Source organism: Apus apus, chromosome 1 (genome assembly GCF_020740795.1).
Source record: "Apus apus isolate bApuApu2 chromosome 1, bApuApu2.pri.cur, whole genome shotgun sequence".
NCBI lineage: Eukaryota > Metazoa > Chordata > Aves > Apodiformes > Apodidae > Apus > Apus apus.
Genome location: NC_067282.1, coordinates 203,905,021 through 203,914,610, shown reverse-complemented (window position 1 = coordinate 203,914,610; position 9,590 = coordinate 203,905,021). Strand labels below are relative to the sequence as shown.

Below are 9,590 nucleotides of genomic sequence, written 5' to 3'. Positions count from 1 at the left end.
GGATGCCTTCATCTTCCATGGGGTAAGGAGAAGCTGCAGGATCACGCCCAGGGTTTTCGCCTCCCTGCCATGATGTGAGCATGGCCAACACTGCTGGAAGCAGAGAAAATCTCCCCTGTTCCTTCCCCTTTACTTTCCCTCTTCCCTCTACCTTTGCGAGGTGCCCATCCTCGTGGTGTCAGGGCTCCCCCATCTCTACAGGGAGGCAGCCCCCGTTGCTATGTGCCACTGTGGACACCTTGAGAGCTTTGCTTTCCTTCTCACCATCTGCTGCCCGCTCTGCTAGCAGCTGGAGGAGAGCCCTGCTATTACCTGCAGTGAGGAGCTCAGGTCTCTGCTTGGGGAGGAAAGAACTTTCAGAGTGGGGTCTGCTCCCTGGGGCAGCTCAGCCAGCCAGGCCAGCAGCCTGCTGGACTCAAAACTCAGGCAGGGAGCACTAATAGCTTTTAAAAAATACTATTATTCCTGCGGCTGCCAGGAATTCAATGAAGACCCGGAGAGCAGAGCAGCTTGCAGCCGCTCTTCAGGATTACTGCTCACCCAAGCTGAGAGATTGATCTTCCTCCGAGCCTCCCTGTGCCTGCTCTGACCAGCTCCCCTCCTTGTTTTCTGCAGGCTGGAGAGGGAGAGGGGAGGCAGATGCCAACCAGAGCCGCGATACCGGGAAGGGCTTTCCTGGGGAGGTGATGGAGGGAGCCAGCAGGATGGTTTTTGATTCCTTGAGGGCTGTTTTTCTTTTGTTGGTTGGTTTTCTTTTCTTTTCTTTTTTTTTTTGACCAGAGACGTTTCCCAATTAGCCCAATCAGCCTGGAGATCCTAGGTGTCAGTAGTGAGTAGGAGCGAGGGAAGGGACCCAGGAGGAGAAATCAAGGCAGCAGCCGTGGGAGAAGCGGCGGCTCCGGCGCTCGCAGCCCCGGGCTGCTCCGTCCCTATTCCTGTCCCTGTCCCCAACCCCTGCAAACTTTAGGACGAGGTAAAACGGCTTGGGGCGTCCTCCTTCAGGGGGCAACCTGCTCCTGTCCGCCTTCTCCCCTTTCCCAGAGGTGGGTGGGCTGGCGAAAGGAGGAGCAACTGACCGCTCTGACTGCGAAAAAAAAACAAGGAAGGAAAGAAAAAAGAACAGAAAGGGGTTTATATTATGATTTTATTTTATTATTAGTAGTAGCATCCCTTCCTGGCGTGCTGGGCTCACATTACCAGCACACTTCCACACCTCTCTGGCTTTTTTCCTTTTTTATTTTTTTATTTTAATTTTTTTTCCGAAGAGGGGTGTGTGTCTGTGCGCCTGGTATTGGCAACAAAAAAAAAAAAAAAAAGAAAAAGAGAAAGAGCCTGGGTGTCAAAGCCCGGCTCCGCAGCTACCATTGGAGAGGAGGAGGGCTAGGGAGGAAGGGCTGGCGAGACAACCGCAGTGCGAGCCCTCCCCGGCGGGCAGGCAGCGGAGCCGGGCATGGCCCCGTAGCGCATCCCCTGCCTTTGCACCCCGCCTGCCAGCTCGGCTGCCTTGTCTCTCCCCCCCCACCTCTTGCTTCATTTAGAGGCGGGGGGGGGAAGGGCTGAGGGAGGGAGGGAAAGGGTTGATTTGGGGGGGGGAGTGAAAACTGGAGCTGCGTTTCCCACCCCCCCCCCCCCCCCCCCCCCCCCCCCCCGCCTGCTTCTCCACACCCCCCCCCCCTCCTCTTCCGCGCTCTGGGCGAGCCAGACACGGTTTGCCCAGTGCAGAGAGAGGGGCTCCGTGTTCCGCCTCCGTGGAGTATTTGGGATTGGAGAGACACACACACACACACACGCGCACACACACACAGACCATCTGCAGTGTCAATGCGGCGCCTGCTCTGAAGACTGAAGTGGGGGGAAAAGGAGAGGAAAGAAATATATTTATATATAAATATAAATATATATATATACACCAAAACCCACCCAAAGCAAGCGAGGAGCCTTCCCAGGTAAGGAACCCCTCCCCACGCACCGCCCGGGCTGCGGGGGCTGGTGGGAGGATGCCCCGGAGGATGCCCCGGGAGGGCCGGCAGGGCTGCAGCGGTACCTGCCCTCCACACCTGGCAGGAGTGGAGGAGGAGGGGGGGGGACGGGACCAGGGAGGTGCCCCCCACCCTCCCGCCTCTTCTCCCCACCCCCGGGATCATGGGGAGAGGGTCGGGGCTGGCGGGCAGGGACCCCCGCGGACAGCAGGCTGAGTCCGGGGGTGGTCGGGCACGGCCCCTCCGCCCCTCCCGAGCTGTTTTGGGAGGATGCTGGCGGGGCGGGGGGGTTCGCAGCGGGTAGCCCCGGCATCTCCTTCTCCTCCACATCCCCAGCTGGCAGGGGACCCGTTGCCCGGTGTCACCCTTCCCGGGTCCCCGATGGCTTTTTTTCCCCCGTGCCCACGGCTCAACTTTTCTCCCCGGAGGTGGCGGCTCCAGCGCCGCAGTCTGTCCCTGATCACCCCCGGCCATCCCCTGCTGCTGATTTTTCCTCCCCTCGGGGGGTGTTTTCCTTCCCTCAGTGCCCCAGTGCCTTCCCCGAGCGAGGGGTTGGAGGCATTTCCAAACTTTTCCTCCTCCCGATGAGGTTGCAGCTGGACGGGGCTGGAGACAGAGCCCTTTTCCCGGCGAGGATCAGCTCTCTCTGGGTGCAGGATGGATGGGGACAGGAGTCACCCCGGGCGGGGAACACCTAGGAGGGAAGGGGGGACCCCCCTGTCGTTTCCCATCCTGCAAAGGTGCTGGAGAGTTTGCCCAAATCCCGGCTGCGGAGTCGGCGCTGATGAACCTCCCTCCCTCCGTGCGTGTGTGTGCTGCAACCGAAACCTGCCTATTGATGCTCTTCGTTTATCAAACATATGCCCTTAAATTATGCAGACGGGGAGAAGTGATCTAAACACCGAGCCGCACACGGGTTTGGTGGAAATATAATACCCCGGCGGCAGATGAGTTCCTCCCAGATAAACAAACCCACTCGCTCAGCCCCAGCAGGGCTAAGTGCTGTTTGGGTTTGTAGTGGCTGCGTGTGGCTGCTGCATCCCCAGCCCAGAGGAAACCCTCCTCCTGGGGCTCCATCTGCTCCTCGGACTGGGAAGGGATTCAGCGTTTGCCGTGCGGGATTTGGGTGTAGGACCTGCAGGACTTGCCTTCATGGAAGGGACCGGGTGGGAAGCGTGTGGCCGAGCTCCTCTCCCAGAAAACTTCCACCCGGCGTCTGCTCCGCTTTGCTTCCCGGCAAAGCACCGTGCCTAAGAGCCGGCTGGGAACGCACCTGGGTTTTCATGGCTTCCCTTCGCCACTGGGATGCGGTGTCTGGGATGTGAGGTTCTGGGGTAAGCCAAGGGGTTCTGAGGCTTCCCAGGTCGCCGGGATGAACGGTGCAGGGAGGGGAGGTTTGGAGCGGGACTCCCGGGACTGCCGGGGGATGCTCTCACGCCGAGGGAACAATGACGGTGTCAGGGGATCTTTACAACCGATCCAACCGCTTGTAGCCTTCTAGGGACTTATCTTGAGCATGCACCAGCCCTGTACAAATATTTTGGAAGGCACAAGGCATGCTAACTTATTTTCTTTATCTGTCCAGTGCTTCACCGGGGTCTTGTTTATAGAAACCGGTTTAATTCGTGAGCGGGTGGGACCAGCGGAGCGTGGGGTTGCTTTGCCTTCGCCGTCTCTGTGATTTTAATTACAGTGTGTGCCTCCCAGTGTGAGATGAGGTGCTTCCTCCCCCTGGCTAAGCCTCTGCCTTAAGGTCTCAGGGGTGCGAGCAGCGTTTTGTTTGTGGTTTAATGGCCTCGAGAAGCGTGTGTTTGTTTGTTTGTGGATGGGACCCTTCACCAGAGTCGGGCTTCAAGCCGTGCAACAGATGCGTGTCTGCTTTCCGTGTGCAGCCAGGTTTTAAACATGCAACCCCAGCCCTGTCACGAAAGCCTGGGATTTTCTTCCCTCCTCTACCCAGACCCATCCTCCATGGGGGTGTCTCCTTTCCCGAAGGACCAGTCCAAGGCTTTTCCTTGCCGTCCCATCTTAAATACTCGGCGCTCGGTGTTATCAATAAGATGAAAAATAAATGACGGCCGCATTGTTTCAGTGTTGTTTATGTCCGAGACGGGTGTTTTAAAATACAGGCTGATGATCAATCACTGGTGCTATCGGGAAGCTTTTGCTTGATGATCACCAGCTGAAGGCTGGTGCTTCATCTGTTCAGCGTGCGAGCCGGCACCCGGCTAGCGCAGAGTCGGGTGCTATTGCAAACCCTGAGAGAGGGGCTGGATTTCTCCACCGGGAAAGGAAATATTCGAGCCTTTCCTCATGCATTCGACCTGCCAGCATCCTTCCTCTGCTCCCGCAGAGAGCCTGGTGCTAGGATAGCCTGTAGATGTGGCAAAGCAAAGGGCTCAACACAGGCATGAGTGTGGCTGAGATCACCGCTGAGGAGGCAGAAGCCGGATTCTGGGGGGCAGCGTGTTGCTGGAGCCGATTTTGTGTTGATTCCTCTGGTTTTGCAGGGTGTGTAGGGGAAGAAGGATGCTGGAGCCCTTTTTGTGTTGCACCTTTTTCCTTTTATTGAATCGCTTTGTCTCTGCCTCCCGGTTTCCTCGATGTGGAGCAGCTGCAAGAAAACCTACCTCCTTCCCGGCGTACCGGGGTCTGATGGGCGCGCTCCCACGCCCCAGGGTGAAAAGCCTGACAATACTCGGGTGTGCAGAGGCTTAAGGCTGTGCAGGCATTAATATCTTGTTTGGAAAGGGGCTCTGAAAAGCTCCCTAAAAAGCTGAGAATGATGCTGGCACAGTAGCCCGGTGCTCCGCCTTGGGATCCTGTGTGGGGAGGGTGTTAAAGGTTGGGCTTTTGAGTTCTTGCATTAGAGATGCCAAAGTTTGGGGCTTGGCATTGCCTACAGGTGTTTTCAAGCAAAATGGCATCTTGTCCTAGGAGTCACTTGGCTATTCGTGATTTATTATTGACAACATCCCCTTCAAGTGAGGTTCCACGGAGCTGAGACAGACCCAGCATCACCTGGACGCATTCTTGTGTGATGTACTCTAGGTGACCCTGCTCTGGCAGGGGGGGTTGGACTAGATGATCTTTCGAGGTCCCTTCCAACCCCTAGGATTCTATGATTCTGTGATTCGATGATCCTATGATCACCTCTCTGCAGCTGCAGTGCTGGGACTCCAAATTTTCATGCCCTGCCCATTGATCCCCTCCCTAGCCAGGGGTGCAATTTGGGTTGTGACAGCTTCCCACAGGAAAGCCCTCAGACTGCTTGATGCTTAAATAAAAAGCCCTTTCTGGTCCCCACCAGTGTGACAAAAGGCTTCAGAGGGCTCTTTCTTACTCCTTCCTTCTTGCTTGCAAGAGTCAGTTAATGGACACCGACCGCTGCAGGCGCCCAAGGCGACAAGACTTCCCTTCTGTGGAGGGAGTCTGGGCAACCCACTGACTTACTGCAGGATATCAGTGGTGAGCATGCTTCCCTGCATGACTGTCTGGGGGTAAAAAGTCCTTTATACCCCTTAGGTTTCAGCTCTCAAGGAGCCTGAGACAAAAAATACAGGAAATAATAAGTAGGGCTCCCCAGATGTTTTTCGCTCAGACTCTGAAGTATCATTGAAGAGTGAGAAGGTGTTCCCATTCCCCTGGTGCAGACTGGGAAACTGAGGCATGGAGAAGCAAAAGTCTCAGTCTGTATTTATTGATGGGAATCCTCACTCACCACCATGAAATGCAACCTGAGGTGCTTGGAGATGAGAGCAGTGGGAAGTCCTCTGCCCTTCAGCCTGTGCTTCAACAGCCAAGAGCAGTGCTCGGTCAGAACAGGTTGCTTTCAAGATTGGAATTTTTCCAGTCGAAATGAGAGATGGGTTGGTTGATATGAGAAAACATCATCTAGGGATAGTGCATTGGCCGGGGGCAGCTGTGGTCCTAGGAAGCTCAGTTCCTGTATCTTTAAAATTGGCTAGAAAATTATTTTACTCACTCATTTTTGGGAATGGAGAGATCATTGCAAGAAAATGTGTAGTGATGCCAACAGCCTTTGTGGTGACTTTCTGGAACTGGGATTTCTCTTAGGTTTTGGTTGTTGGTTTTGTTGTTTTTTTTTTACTCATCCCACTGGAGCTGTCTGATTTTCGTTGTTGGTGGAGGTGTTCTGCTAATCTTGCATCATTCTTGCTTGGTTGCATCCTGTAAGGTGCTGAGCAGCCACCCAGGTGAGAGGTGCCACATCTCTGCCCAGCATCCCTTGCAACAAGGGCAAGTGTAACGTGGCATCTGTCCTGCAATCCTCACCTTTACAAAAAAAAAACCCTTCTGTGAGCCCTTAGAAATACTCTGAAGGCTTTTAAATGGAAACCTCTTAGTTTGGAAACCAAATAATGATTTCATTTTAGACATATCTACTCCATGCAGCTCAGTGCTCCAGGTAATGTGAACTTTGCTAGGCACACGTGCTCTTCAGAGGTGATGCCTGGAGACATTGAGGAAGCCAACTCTTTGCTGAAGTAGAATGTTCCCAGCTGTTTCTTTCTCAAATACTCATGTTTGTAGAAGACAGCAAGTTCTCAGGGCTGGAGGAGAGCCTGAAGGCCTGAGCAGGAGCAGTGGCTGGGTTGAAGCTTCTAACCCCACTATGCTGCCCAGTAGCAGGTGGCTTCGACCTTACTTGCTGGGGGGGATTCTACTAGAAAAAGAGAAGTCTTTTGCAGACTCTGTGACTTGATTTTACTCCAGGCTTTGTTGCCCAGAAGGCTTTCCAGTGTTTTTTAAATATTGCATGCCATGAAACAGTAATCCAAACATGATCCATGCATGCCATGAAGCAGTAAGCTGGATCCAAAAGACAAGAGACAGAGACTTATGGACTTTTTTTTTCTTTTTTGCAGAGGAATAACCAAAATTGCTGCTGGACGTGGCTGGGTTTACACTGGTGACCCAGAAGGGAGACCTTGTGTCTCTATGTCTCTTGGCATTCACGCCTGATCTCCTGGTTTCCTTCCACCTATATTATCCATACACGAGTGGTCTGCTGGGGCTTTCCCAGCTATTTTCAGACTGGCACTACATTTCTGGGAGCTGCCTGGCACTTGAATTTGCCTTGTCCTTCTGACAGGACAAATATGTGGATCTAATGCAGATAATATGGGACAGGTTTCCATTACAGGCATTTGCATGATAGATACTCACACCCATCTCCCTCCTCTGAGCTCGTGCAAGGGCCAGAGGAATAAATCTTGGTGCTTGGTGAACCTCACAGCCAATGCTGCACCAAATACATGTAAATATTTGCAAAATGAGCTCCCCTGACCAACTTGTTAGTTCTCTTTGAGCATAAAACACTACACGGGACAGGAAAGGTGAGGGTGGTAGAGGTTTTTTTAATCCCAGGCTTGTTTTATTTGAATCAGTGGAGTGATGCTGGACTTGAGGACTGTGAGTAGGTGGTGAATATTTATATACTTGCTGTTTCTGCTGAAGTGAGGAACGTGCACTTGCCACCAGCAGCTCCCCAATGCTCAGTCTTGAAGAGCCTCACCTGGGAGTGTCTCGGCGTTAAACTCTTTGGTGACTGGAGTTTAGAGTTATAGGAATTGGAGCAAGGAATTAGCAGTAAATCAAAGCCTGGACGGTTTCGTACTCAACTGCAGCAAGATTTAAATTAAAAATATCTTGCAGAGATGAAGTGCTCATAAGTCAAGCACTGGTGTTTTGTCAGCCTGGGCTTTGGTGGTGAGAGCTCAGCCCCTTTGAAGGAGAAACCACAAGGAGCCCACATATTGATCCCCAGCTCAATGGGGAAATTGCCACTTCATTTCTTCTGGTTAAGGTTCTTTCTTTTCTGTCCCTTTCGCCTTCTTCTCCCCAAAGGGAAGATGGTCTTGCTGGGAAGTTGGGAAAAGGTTTGCAGATTCCCTGCAGGTTTGTGTGGCCCTGTTTGAGTTGGTTAGAGCATATTTGATTGTGAAAAGGGATGTATTTGTTGTTGTTTTTTGTGACCAGGGATTTGTCTATAGTGTAGTGCTGGAAAGAAAACTCATTTAGAGACTAAGGAGGTGTATCCTGTTACAATTGCCTATTGATGGAAAAGCAAGTGCTTGGTGTGCAACACAGCTTTCATTTACTTTAGGGAAACTTATTCTGGGCTGCCAAAGGGAGAGTCTGCTTTGCCAGAGAGATGCCCCATGGTCCTAAGCAAGTCCCACGGCTCCTTGTTTCCCATCTATCAAATGGGGGTGGTCTTGTAGAAGTGACTGTCCCTTTAGCAGTCACCTAACAGTTGTTTTGCTCTAATGACCTCTACAAATGACTCACTTTTCATAAGTAAGATGATAAAAACAGGGAGGTTCTGGTTGGGAACTTGCTCACCAGCCTGAGGAACAGCAACATTTACAGGGCTAATGGTCAGTGTCCCATCCCTGGGCAGTGTCACTTTCTTTTGCTGGTTGAGGAGAGGCTTTCAGAGGTGGTGAGGGGTGGGAGGCTGTTCTGCATTGGAGGAAAAGGCTCTGTCACCATGGCTGTGCTGGGGAGAGGAGGCAAGCTGGGAATACAACCACACAGTTGTGCAGTTAATCAAAGGCTTTTGCTTGGATTTATTTTTAATGGGGAAGCTAGGGGGGAAAAAAGCTCCAAAGCCCACACCTGAGTTAGGATGAGGATGTTTGCTTGACTTGCTAGCTTGAAAGAAGTGAGTTTCTGGGCTGTTTTGGGAACCCCTTTTTCTTTGTCAGGGTTTTGGTGAGAATTTCTGGTTCTTGCTAACAGCAGAGCAACACATGGAGTTTTGCAACCTGTTACCCTGAGATGTGTATGTACTGGGCTGGGAGAGGGTGGGTATTTGTGTGGCTAATTTTGGGCGTTTCCTCTTTTTGGTTGTTTGTCACCCTTTGTACTCTTTCCTTCATGGTGTCCTCCTGGCTGGATGGAGGGGTTGTCCCCTACCAGAGTCCCCTCTCCTTCCAGCCACCCTGGAGCTCCAGGACTGATTTGGAGGGTTGCAATGACCTCAGTGCCTGGTGCTTTTGTGACTTCATCATCCCTTGGACCCCAAGCTCCACCTCTCTAGAGCATCCAGCCCCCTCCCAGAGAGCTGCTCTGGGGAAGGCAGTGCTCAGGGGCAACCTGGAGGATGACTTGCTGGTTTAAGTCCCAGCTCTGCCACCACCAAAGTCATCTCCAGGAGGGCAATTGTCTCCTCACCCTGAAGACGGCAGGATGAGCTCTGAGTTTTCCTCCTGTGCTTAGCTGCTATGGTGATGAGTTGCTATAGAAACACATAGTTAACATTATTATTTATTATTGAAAGGTGCTTCTTTTCATCTCTTAAACAGAGTCGTGCCAGGAAGAGCCTGATGCTGGGTGTGGGGCACTGCTCACCCTGTCCATACAGGTTGGTGGGTTATCCTTCCCAGTGAGCCAAGCTTTAGCCACATTAGAGACAAGCAACTGTGCTGTGCTGGCCCAGCAGGCTGATCTGGTTAAACAAATCCCCCCAGTATGTTCCTGTCACAGGTTCCTGCTTTCCTCAGATCCATCCTTTGGAGGGGGATTTGAGTGAAGCGTTTCATTATAATGAGCTTAGTTGTTTCCAAACTAGTAATCGTGTGT

General features: G+C 52.4%; 1 protein-coding gene across 4 annotated transcripts in view; it reads left to right on the top strand.

Moving 5' to 3' along the window:
• The first annotated feature begins 1,751 nt into the window (after positions 1-1,751).
• The window catches only part of PLXNA4 (plexin A4), a 477,499-nt gene continuing 469,660 nt past the window's right edge, over positions 1,752-9,590 (top strand). For all 4 annotated transcript variants that reach the window (XM_051626583.1, XM_051626591.1, XM_051626600.1 and 1 more), the window contains exon 1: positions 1,752-1,946. The gene's annotated coding sequence lies outside the window, so the exon portion shown is untranslated. The remainder of the gene's footprint in view (positions 1,947-9,590) is intronic.